Source organism: Crinia signifera, chromosome 9 (genome assembly GCF_055691185.1).
Source record: "Crinia signifera chromosome 9, ASM5569118v1, whole genome shotgun sequence".
NCBI classification, from domain to species: Eukaryota; Metazoa; Chordata; class Amphibia; order Anura; family Myobatrachidae; genus Crinia; species Crinia signifera.
The window spans coordinates 91,403,729-91,415,901 of NC_139225.1; the positions used below are offsets into that span (position 1 = coordinate 91,403,729).

Sequence of the window (12,173 nt, forward strand, 5' to 3'; positions counted from 1 at the left end):
TGGCCGCGGGTATCATCCTCTTGTTTTTTGATATTTTGCATAGGGGAACTGGTTACCTACTCTCTTGCTGGCCTTGCCTAGACTCTAACAGGCTGACTATACAGAGATTCCATGTGTCGACACCACCGTGTGTCGTCGACTAATGTGGCTAGTTTAAAGATGTTGACACCGCCGTGTGTCGTTGCCTGTTCCTCTGACTTGTCGACCAGTGTGGCTTTTTATAAAGATGTTGACACCGCTGTGTGTTGTCACCTATTCTTAGGATTTGCAGAAGTCCGTTATTGACCCATACCCTTTGCCTGCCGCGCACTCTGGCCACAACCACCTTACCTCACATACTCTATTCAGCCACTTACATGCAATTTTTCCCCTATGTATCCCTAGTCTTTTTTCCCCTCTGTGTCCATTTCCCTTTTTATGCAAACATTTTTTACATTATGTGCACATATTGGTCCAATTCCTACCCACGATACACACCATGCAATCATCCAATCGGTAGATATCATGTCGGTTTTTGCCTTAACATTCATCATGTCATCTATCAAGTTTCAGATTGGTCTATCACCACCTGCGGGACCCCTCAATCGTGTGCTAGTGTTATAGTTTGTGTTCTCACGCTGTAGCCCTGGTTTACAGGCAAGCACTGGTGCTGTCTTTACAGTGACAGTTGCTGCTGTGCACACATAGACCATCACGGAAGTCCCGGTCTAAACACGCCTCCTGGCTTGATGATGCCAGAGATTCCCCGCTGATGCAATACTGAGCCACATCCCCTGTCACTCACTTTTTGCTGACGTCATGCTATAGTCAGCAGAGACCACATGGGTCTCATTTACATGTTTTTTTTTCATGCTTATAAACTGGCTCCCACACTTGTGCCTCACCCCTGATGAAAACTGCCTGTGAGCAGTTGAAACGGCTGTCGGGTAATACAGCTGTTACTGTCTACATGATGCTGACTTATTAAATCACCTATTCTTCAACTCCATGTGCCGGCTCCACATTCCTCACATTGTGGGGGGTAAGTGCTTTTATATATATATATATATATATATATATATATATATATATATATATATATATATATTACACTTACCCCCCCCCACTGTGTAAGGAGTCCAAACCGGCACACGAGTAGTGAAGAAAAAAGATGTGGTTTATTCCATAAGTACAAGAGTTATAACAGCGGTCCCGACAGCTGTTTCAACTGGGTCCTACCAGTCTTCATCAGGGGCCCCTGATGGATATTTGGAATAATTTTTTGTTGCTATCATGTGCTGGCACGTAGTGCAACCAGTGCACTTATAGCAACCTAGGCTTCTCCTTAAGACTCTCTCATCACGCTGCATGTGATCAGTAATATCAGAGTGTACCAGCCAATATTTTATATTCTTCCCCCGTTTGTAACAGGGCATTAAAGTCGAATGTTTCAAACTTTTAAGTTCCCTGTTTGATTGAATGATAGGCCAAAGGGACCTAGATGTAGTTTTAATTGTTTGGTGGGCGGTATCAAAATGCTGTACCCAATGCATACGGTTAGGCACTTTAATGTCTTTTTTGGGGGGTGGGGTTAAAGCCATTTGTCTAGAAACACCTTGTATTTTGCTTCTAGCCCCTGCAATTATCTCGTCAGAGTACCCTCTTATTTTAAATTTGGTCGACATTTCATCAAGACACTTCTCATATTCCTGTTCCTACGCTAAGTTTCAAACACATTATCATAGATCATGTACTGGAAAGTAAAAGAAGAGGAGACAGACACAAAACTTTATTGCAGTTAGAATCCAAGTGGATTCATTACCTAGATACGGTTAAACCAAGAGGATTAAATGACCACCTGAACCTATCTGTTTTCCAATGATGACTGTTATGTGTGACTTTAAATATGTCTCTTCCCAGATTTAGAACCAGAAAGTTCAGTTCTTCACATATTTGCACATATTGCTACTGTTTGCACATTTGTATATATGCACTGGTTGCACTTGAACTTTAAAGCACTGTTTTTTATGTAATGTTTGATGTATTTCAGGGACCTCCGTCTGAAGCCGGGTTACCATGGTAACGTGATGCCGGCGACGCAGAGCCTGAGGAGTGCACCCGGAAGTTCCGGTGAGAGCGGGACGACGGGGTGATGCACCCTGAAGTGTCTGCGGCGTGAGGGGCGGACCAATGGCGGCCGTGACGGACGGAGGAGACATGGCACTAGGGAATAAAAGGTGAGATGTTTGCACTATGTAACTTGTATGTTGCTGACCTGACGAAGGGCAATAAAGCCCGAAAGCTTGTCTACAAGAGCCTGTGTGGTATGAGTCATCTTTGAAGAAAGACCGTGGGTGCAGGATGCTGGAGATGATATTGAATATTTTTTCCTAGCACCGCGGCAGCTATCCAAGAGGGAGGGTGTCGGTCTGCTGGACTGTATATATATATATATATATATATATATATATATATATATATATATATATAACTTCTGTGGCTGGCGGCACTCTACTTAGAATAAAGAAATACAGGAGACCTTGTGGTTTTTCCCGACGTTTCAAGCCTTTTCAGGCTTTGTATCAAGGTGCATCTCTTGCACCTTGATAAAAAGCCTGAAAAGGCTTGAAACGTCGGGAAAAACCACAAGGTCTCCTGTATTTCTTTATTCTAAGTAGAGTGCCGCCAGCCACAGAAGTTATCTACACAGCCTGTGCTAACAGGCTCATCATCCCGGAGGGCACCTTTTTCTCTTAGTATCAAAGGCTCTATTGGAGTGCTGCCTACATGCAATTTGCTATATATATATATATATATATATATATATATATATATATATATATATGTAAACAAAGAATGGGTGGCGCCACTTGTGTGTCCCCAGTCCAGGCACCAGGTATCAATAGGCAATATCCCCTTAACTTATGGGGTGTCAGCCAATCTTCAAGGGTAAAAGTAATGGTAAGTTACTCGGGGTAAAATGTGTACATTGGATTTAATTTCTTCCTCGAGTGTCTGTAACGTTTTCTTTTTTTCTTCTACTAGTAGTTGCATCAGGTTGACTGAACATGTGTGTAGGATGGCGTCCCATTTCTCCACAAATGTATTGTCCGTGTTACCGAATGTGGGTTGTTTTGTGATCCTCAGACCTCTGGGTATTCTATTGACAGAGATATACTGTTCCAGTCCCTTAATATCCCACCATGTTTTCATTTCCTTTGCTAGAAGTTTTTCCATAGACCAGAATTTGTCATCTAGGTCATTCGTGTTTTCAGGTTCCACTAAGGGTTTGGTTTCATTAAATATTCTCTGACACCAGTCATTTCTTTTATTTGTACGTTTGTTTATTCCAAACATACTTTAGCTGGAGAGGGAGTTCACCAGGCAGCCACGCAAATAGTACCAGAATTTATGTAAACAAAGAATGGGTGGCGCCACTTGTGTGTCCCCAGTCCAGGCACCAGGTATCAATAGGCAATATCCCCTTAACTTATGGGGTGTCAGCCAATCTTCAAGGGTAAAAGTAATGGTAAGTTACTCAGGGTAAAATGTGTACATTAAAAAAATGAAGATGCGGCGACTGATTGCTCTAAAATAGTAAATACTATATGTGCTGGTCCACACTTTAGGAAACCAAATAAGTTATTTAATAAAAAGTGGGTCTAAAGCACGATAAAAGACTCACTATGGATAAAAAATTGTATCAAGAGGTACGTATAAAAAACATTAGCATTTATTTAAACAAAGTAGACAGTATGTCCCTTTAAAAAAATATACAGACAATTTTTAAAAAAATATATAATCTAACCTAAAAAATCTAAATAAATTGTAAAGTGCAATAAGAGAGAAAAAAGGTAGCTTAACTTGTAGAGATGAGACAGGAGGGCTAGAGAGTCCCAACGCGTTTCGTCCTTCTGACTTTATCAAGGGGTGCAAGTAGACTGAGGCCAGACCTATATTTATACTAGTATACCTCCTGTTCCTAGAGTGACATCACTTCCTGTCAATCATTAATTACATATTAGAGAACGGGGTGAAAGGCAATGCATATAATGATCTCCTGTGCCTTATGTGGTGGGGCGCTATGGTATTAATGAAGCAAAACAAACGGATTCCATAAACATACAATAAAACTGCTTAAAAAGCTAAATTGGATGTGTGCGCGGTACTTCCGCCACACATCCGGTGTCCGGGTAGCGCTACTGCGCATGCGCCCGCATCCAGTTCATATAGATGTCAGGCTTCCGAGTGAAGTACTCTTCCGCGCTACTGCGCATGCGTCTGTGACGTCCGGGTTCTCTAGTAGTTAGAGCGACGTCTTCAGACTAAGCACGGCGTCTGCATTCTCTGTCAGGTTCATTGTACAGTTCTTAATGCGGCGGCCATTTTCATGTAGACTGCTGGTCCTTTCTTATGCTCAGGACTTGCGGTGGCCATTTTCTAATCGGTTTTTCTTATGGCAATATAAGATAGGATGAAAAGAGATACGTAAATTGACTTACAAAGACAAACTATATTGCTAACATATATAATTTGTATGTTATAGTAACTGATCAGCGTGGAGTGGGTCATTCCAAGGTGTTAACCATATTAAATACAGGTTATCCTTATTATGTGGACATTGAACGTTTTTAAAGTGACAGGAGCACTCAGTATCCAAATTATGTGGACATTAAGCGTTTTTATAGCGACAAGTGTACAAAGTGATAAGTGCACAAAGTGAGTGGTGCTTTTAATGATTATTAAAATAATCAATTGCTGAGTGTACTAAAGGTGATGTGTTTATAAATAATTCAAGGGTAGCGATTTCATTGTATATTGACTTTATTTATATAGTGAATAGCACTTAGCAAAAATACCTACATAACAGTGTTAATAGTAGTAACTAGTATTAATTATTGTGATTTGAAAACCTCCCTTGGATACCACAATACAATTTATATGTGACAACGACCAAAGTTCACCGGCGTAGACTACAGCACTGAATTTTCCCGGGTGGTCTCCCATCCCGGTACTTGTCCAGCCCAACACTGCTTAGCTTCCAAGATCGGACGAGATTGGGCGTATGCCAGTAATGTGGTGTGACTGTAGAAGCGTGAACAGGTCCGATGCATAGTTATCCGAATCAGTGGTTCTTAAGGGAGGGTATTCTAAAGTGATAGTGCTTAGTGAAAATTAAAAGGGTGATGATGTAAGATGGCGGCGAATAAAAAAGATAAAAAGATAGGACCTTATAAAAATGGGGCAATCTCATAACTTTCATTAAAACCGTCTGGATGCATAGTTTTCAGTTCAAATATCCAGAACATTTCTCTTTGTGAAAGTTTATTGGCTAAGTCGCCTCCTCTGGGGCCGAGTCTCACGTGTTCGATTGCCTTGAAAGTAAGTCCTTCTGGGTTGGCGTCATGATGAGTCTGGAAATGTTTGTAAATCGCATGGGTATCCACTTTTTTCTTAATGTTCCTACTATGCTCTTGTATACGTAGTTTGAGAATCCGTTTTGTTTTGCCCACATATTTTAAATGACAAGGACATTCCAGCAGATAGATCACCGAAGTTGTGTTACAATTTGTAAAATCTTTGATTTTGTATTCCTTACTGGTATCGGAGTTCGTGAAACTTTTCCTGTTTGGGTGTACATGTTTACATATATTACATTTGCCGCACTTGTATGTTCCTTTGCACTTACTGTAGGTCCTGATGGGTTCTGGTCACTTTTTGTAGTAAGAAGACTGGGTGCCAGGATATCCTTCAAATTTCTGGATTTCTTGAAGATCAAAGCTGGGCATGGGGGGAGAATCTCTTTAAGTATTGGATCCATTAAAAGGATATTCCAATGATCATTCAATGATTTTCTTATTTTTGGTTCATGTTGGCTGAAGGTGGTTATAAAGGCTGTAGAGTTGTTCTTTTCATTTGGTGTTGTTTTATACTGTAGGAGTTCCTCTCTGTTTGTGTTTTGAATTCTTGATGTTGCTTGTTGTAGGATATTTTGGGGGTAGTCTTTTTCTTCAAACCTTTTCTTATATACTTCTAATTGTTTTGCACACTCTTCCTCCTTACTGCAGTTCCTCTTTATCCTGTGGAACTGGGAGTAGGGTATATTTTCTTTCCACTTCCGTTGGTGGTTGCTTTTAAAATGTAAATAGCAACCACCAACGGAAGTGGAAAGAAAATATACCCTACTCCCAGTTCCACAGGATAAAGAGGAACTGCAGTAAGGAGGAAGAGTGTGCAAAACAATTAGAAGTATATAAGAAAAGGTTTGAAGAAAAAGACTACCCCCAAAATATCCTACAACAAGCAACATCAAGAATTCAAAACACAAACAGAGAGGAACTCCTACAGTATAAAACAACACCAAATGAAAAGAACAACTCTACAGCCTTTATAACCACCTTCAGCCAACATGAACCAAAAATAAGAAAATCATTGAATGATCATTGGAATATCCTTTTAATGGATCCAATACTTAAAGAGATTCTCCCCCCACGCCCAGCTTTGATCTTCAAGAAATCCAGAAATTTGAAGGATATCCTGGCACCCAGTCTTCTTACTACAAAAAGTGACCAGAACCCATCAGGACCTAAGTGCAAAGGAACATACAAGTGCGGCAAATGTAATATATGTAAACATGTACACCCAAACAGGAAAAGTTTCACGAACTCCGATACCAGTAAGGAATACAAAATCAAAGATTTCACAAATTGTAACACAACTTCGGTGATCTATCTGCTGGAATGTCCTTGTCATTTAAAATATGTGAACAAAACAAAACGGATTCTCAAACTACGTATACAAGAGCATAGTAGGAACATTAAGAACAAAGTGGATACCCATGCGATTTACAAACATTTCCAGACTCATCATGACGCCAACCCAGAAGGACTTACTTTCAAGGCAATCGAACACGTGAGACTCGGCCCCAGAGGAGGCGACTTAGCCAATAAACTTTCACAAAGAGAAATGTTCTGGATATTTGAACTGAAAACTATGCATCCAGACAGTTTTAATGAAAGTTATGAGATTGCCCCATTTTTATAAGGTCCTATCTTTTTATCTTTTTTATTCGCCGCCATCTTACATCATCACCCTTTTAATTTTCACTAAGCACTATCACTTTAGAATACCCTCCCTTAAGAACCACTGATTCGGATAACTATGCATCGGACCTGTTCACGCTTCTACAGTCACACCACATTACTGGCATACGCCCAATCTCGTCCGATCTTGGAAGCTAAGCAGTGTTGGGCTGGACAAGTACCGGGATGGGAGACCACCCGGGAAAATTCAGTGCTGTAGTCTACGCCGGTGAACTTTGGTCGTTGTCACATATAAATTGTATTGTGGTATCCAAGGGAGATTTTCAAATCACAATAATTAATACTAGTTACTACTATTAACACTGTTATGTAGGTATTTTTGCTAAGTGCTATTCACTATATAAATAAAGTCAATATACAATGAAATCGCTACCCTTGAATTATTTATAAACACATCACCTTTAGTACACTCAGCAATTGATTATTTTAATAATCATTAAAAGCACCACTCACTTTGTGCACTTATCACTTTGTACACTTGTCGCTATAAAAACGCTTAATGTCCACATAATTTGGATACTGAGTGCACCTGTCACTTTAAAAACGTTCAATGTCCACATAATAAGGATAACCTGTATTTAATATGGTTAACACCTTGGAATGACCCACTCCACGCTGATCAGTTACTATAACATACGAATTATATATGTTAGCAATATAGTTTGTCTTTGTAAGTCAATTTACGTATCTCTTTTCATCCTATCTTATATTGCCATAAGGAAAACCGATTAGAAAATGGCCACCGCAAGTCCTGAGCATAAGAAAGGACCAGCAGTCTACATGAAAATGGCCGCCGCATTAAGAACTGTACAATGAACCTGACAGAGAATGCAGACGCCGTGCTTAGTCTGAAGACGTCGCTCTAACTACTAGAGAACCCGGACGTCACAGACGCATGCGCAGTAGCGCGGAAGAGTACTTCACTCGGAAGCCTGACATCTATATGAACTGGATGCGGGCGCATGCGCAGTAGCGCTACCCGGACACCGGATGTGTGGCGGAAGTACCGCGCACACATCCAATTTAGCTTTTTAAGCAGTTTTATTGTATGTTTATGGAATCCGTTTGTTTTGCTTCATTAATACCATAGCGCCCCACCACATAAGGCACAGGAGATCATTATATGCATTGCCTTTCACCCCGTTCTCTAATATGTAATTAATGATTGACAGGAAGTGATGTCACTCTAGGAACAGGAGGTATACTAGTATAAATATAGGTCTGGCCTCAGTCTACTTGCACCCCTTGATAAAGTCAGAAGGACGAAACGCATTGGGACTCTCTAGCCCTCCTGTCTCATCTCTACAAGTTAAGCTACCTTTTTTCTCTCTTATTGCACTTTACAATTTATTTAGATTTTTTAGGTTAGATTATATATTTTTTTAAAAATTGTCTGTATATTTTTTTAAAGGGACATACTGTCTACTTTGTTTAAATAAATGCTAATGTTTTTTATACGTACCTCTTGATACAATTTTTTATCCATAGTGAGTCTTTTATCGTGCTTTAGACCCACTTTTTATTAAATAACTTATTTGGTTTCCTAAAGTGTGGACCAGCACATATAGTATTTACTATTTTAGAGCAATCAGTCGCCGCATCTTCATTTTTTGAATGTACACATTTTACCCTGAGTAACTTACCATTACTTTTACCCTTGAAGATTGGCTGACACCCCATAAGTTAAGGGGATATTGCCTATTGATACCTGGTGCCTGGACTGGGGACACACAAGTGGCGCCACCCATTCTTTGTTTACATAAATTCTGGTACTATTTGCGTGGCTGCCTGGTGAACTCCCTCTCCAGCTAAAGTATGTTTGGAATAAACAAACGTACAAATAAAAGAAATGACTGGTGTCAGAGAATATTTAATGAAACCAAACCCTTAGTGGAACCTGAAAACACGAATGACCTAGATGACAAATTCTGGTCTATGGAAAAACTTCTAGCAAAGGAAATGAAAACATGGTGGGATATTAAGGGACTGGAACAGTATATCTCTGTCAATAGAATACCCAGAGGTCTGAGGATCACAAAACAACCCACATTCGGTAACACGGACAATACATTTGTGGAGAAATGGGACGCCATCCTACACACATGTTCAGTCAACCTGATGCAACTACTAGTAGAAGAAAAAAAGAAAACGTTACAGACACTCGAGGAAGAAATTAAATCCAAAGAAACCAATTTGAACACATACAAAGATAAGGTGAACTTTAAAGAAAATGAAATAGTACTTAACAAGAAGATAGAGCGAATGGAGGAGGAAGTAATAAGAAATAAAGAAAAGAAATTTGCAAGAGACAAGAGCGACTATGACCAAGGAAAAGTCAAAAATTGGAGCAGGTTTACAGACAACCCCCGACAACCAAGGAATGATACAAGGAAATACCACACCAACTACAATAAACCATCAAGATTCCACAATCAGAACTATGGATCTCCACATACACCGACCATCAGACTGCAGAATAGGTTCACACCACTTCAGAGACTAAGACCTACAGGTGAACAGGAGAATTTTTTATCATCGGACACAGCAACCCGAGTCAGAGAAAATCTAAGAACGAATCTGAAAGAGAACATCAAACACGCATCACCACTCAAACGAAGACTAACAGACGAAAAGGCAAACGGAGCGGAAGGAGGAAGAGACCTCAAGAAAAGAAACCTACAATAACGGCACAACCTAAAGGGATTTTTAACCTCTCAAAACATCACCTGACAACAGCAGAAGCATCACTACTAAGCAAGGGACTAAACTTCGCACCAACTGGCGGAATGAACAAATTTGAAACATATATAGACCTGAACAAGTTTGTTAGAAAACTAACACTCAAGAGACATTTTGCGAGAAAAGAAAACGCGGCAATAAGTAACTATGAGAATAGGTCAAAATCAGGGTTGAAACCCACTTCAAAATACTATCCGATCGAATCCAAGGGGAACCACATCAACATTTTCTTCGATCTCGTTAAAAAGGACTTATGTGAAAATGAAATACAACCGATTCAACAGAAGAACTTGTCCAACAAGGAGAGGGAAGCACTCAAAACACTTAAAGATAATAAGGAATTAGTCCTCAAACCGGCTGATAAGGGGGGGGGGGCTGGTCATTATGGACCGTGAAAACTATGAGAAGGAAGCCAATAGACTCTTGGGGGACACATCTTCATATACGGCACTCAAGAAGGACCCCACGGAAACTTTTACCGACGAACTACGCACTTTACTCCTACAGGGCCTTCGGAGCAACACTATCACGAAAGAAGAATATCAGTTCTTGATGAAGACCAACCCCATTACCCCCATTTTCTACTTCCTGCCCAAGATACACAAGACTCTAGATAACCCACCTGGTCGCCCTATTGTGGCAGGAATAGACTCCCTTACATCCGGACTCTCTGAGTATGTGGACATTTTCCTGAGTAAATATGTAAGAGAATTGCCGGCATTTTTAAAGGACACCACTACAGTTTTAAACCTTTTAAAAAATTTTGAATGGGACGATTCCTTTAACTGGGCAACCATAGATGTCCAGTCCCTGTATACATGCATTGATCACGAGATGGGAATAGACGCATGCAAAGAATTTCTTGAAGAAGATACCGAACTGGATCCGAACCACAAAACCTTCATATGTGATGCAATGAAGTTCATTTTAAGTCACAATTATTTTAAATTTTTAGACCAGTTCTTTTTACAAAAATGCGGGACCGCAATGGGGACGACATTTGCCTCTAGTTTTGCGAATCTTTTTATGGGAAGCTGGGAGAGACGTTTTATACACACCAATCACGTTTTTAAAAATAATGTCAAATTTTATAAACGTTATATAGATGACATTTTAATCGTTTGGGAAGGTACTGAAGAAACCTTTGAAGAATTCTTGAAATACATAGGAGGTAACCAGTTGAACCTGAAATTTACATCAAACTTCAACAGAAACCAAATCGAATTCCTGGACCTCATAATACAAGGGGAAAATAAGTCAGTAAACACACTCAACTTTGTCAAAACAGTGGACACCAACAGTTATTTACATTTTAAAAGCAACCACCAACGGAAGTGGAAAGAAAATATACCCTACTCCCAGTTCCACAGGATAAAGAGGAACTGCAGTAAGGAGGAAGAGTGTGCAAAACAATTAGAAGTATATAAGAAAAGGTTTGAAGAAAAAGACTACCCCCAAAATATCCTACAACAAGCAACATCAAGAATTCAAAACACAAACAGAGAGGAACTCCTACAGTATAAAACAACACCAAATGAAAAGAACAACTCTACAGCCTTTATAACCACCTTCAGCCAACATGAACCAAAAATAAGAAAATCATTGAATGATCATTGGAATATCCTTTTAATGGATCCAATACTTAAAGAGATTCTCCCCCCACGCCCAGCTTTGATCTTCAAGAAATCCAGAAATTTGAAGGATATCCTGGCACCCAGTCTTCTTACTACAAAAAGTGACCAGAACCCATCAGGACCTAAGTGCAAAGGAACATACAAGTGCGGCAAATGTAATATATGTAAACATGTACACCCAAACAGGAAAAGTTTCACGAACTCCGATACCAGTAAGGAATACAAAATCAAAGATTTCACAAATTGTAACACAACTTCGGTGATCTATCTGCTGGAATGTCCTTGTCATTTAAAATATGTGAACAAAACAAAACGGATTCTCAAACTACGTATACAAGAGCATAGTAGGAACATTAAGAACAAAGTGGATACCCATGCGATTTACAAACATTTCCAGACTCATCATGACGCCAACCCAGAAGGACTTACTTTCAAGGCAATCGAACACGTGAGACTCGGCCCCAGAGGAGGCGACTTAGCCAATAAACTTTCACAAAGAGAAATGTTCTGGATATTTGAACTGAAAACTATGCATCCAGACGGTTTTAATGAAAGTTATGAGATTGCCCCATTTTTATAAGGTCCTATCTTTTTATCTTTTTTATTCGCCGCCATCTTACATCATCACCCTTTTAATTTTCACTAAGCACTATCACTTTAGAATACCCTCCCTTAAGAACCACTGATTCGGATAACTATGCATCGGACCTGTTCACGC

The 12,173-nt window shown here is 39.8% G+C and overlaps 2 pseudogenes; one reads left to right on the forward strand and one right to left on the reverse strand.

The window, feature by feature from the left end:
- Positions 1-4,949: 4,949 nt before the first annotated feature.
- LOC146039846 (5S ribosomal RNA) lies at positions 4,950-5,072 on the reverse strand (annotated as a pseudogene).
- A 2,089-nt stretch (positions 5,073-7,161) lies between these two features.
- LOC146039848 (5S ribosomal RNA) lies at positions 7,162-7,284 on the forward strand (annotated as a pseudogene).
- The last annotated feature ends 4,889 nt before the right edge of the window (positions 7,285-12,173 follow it).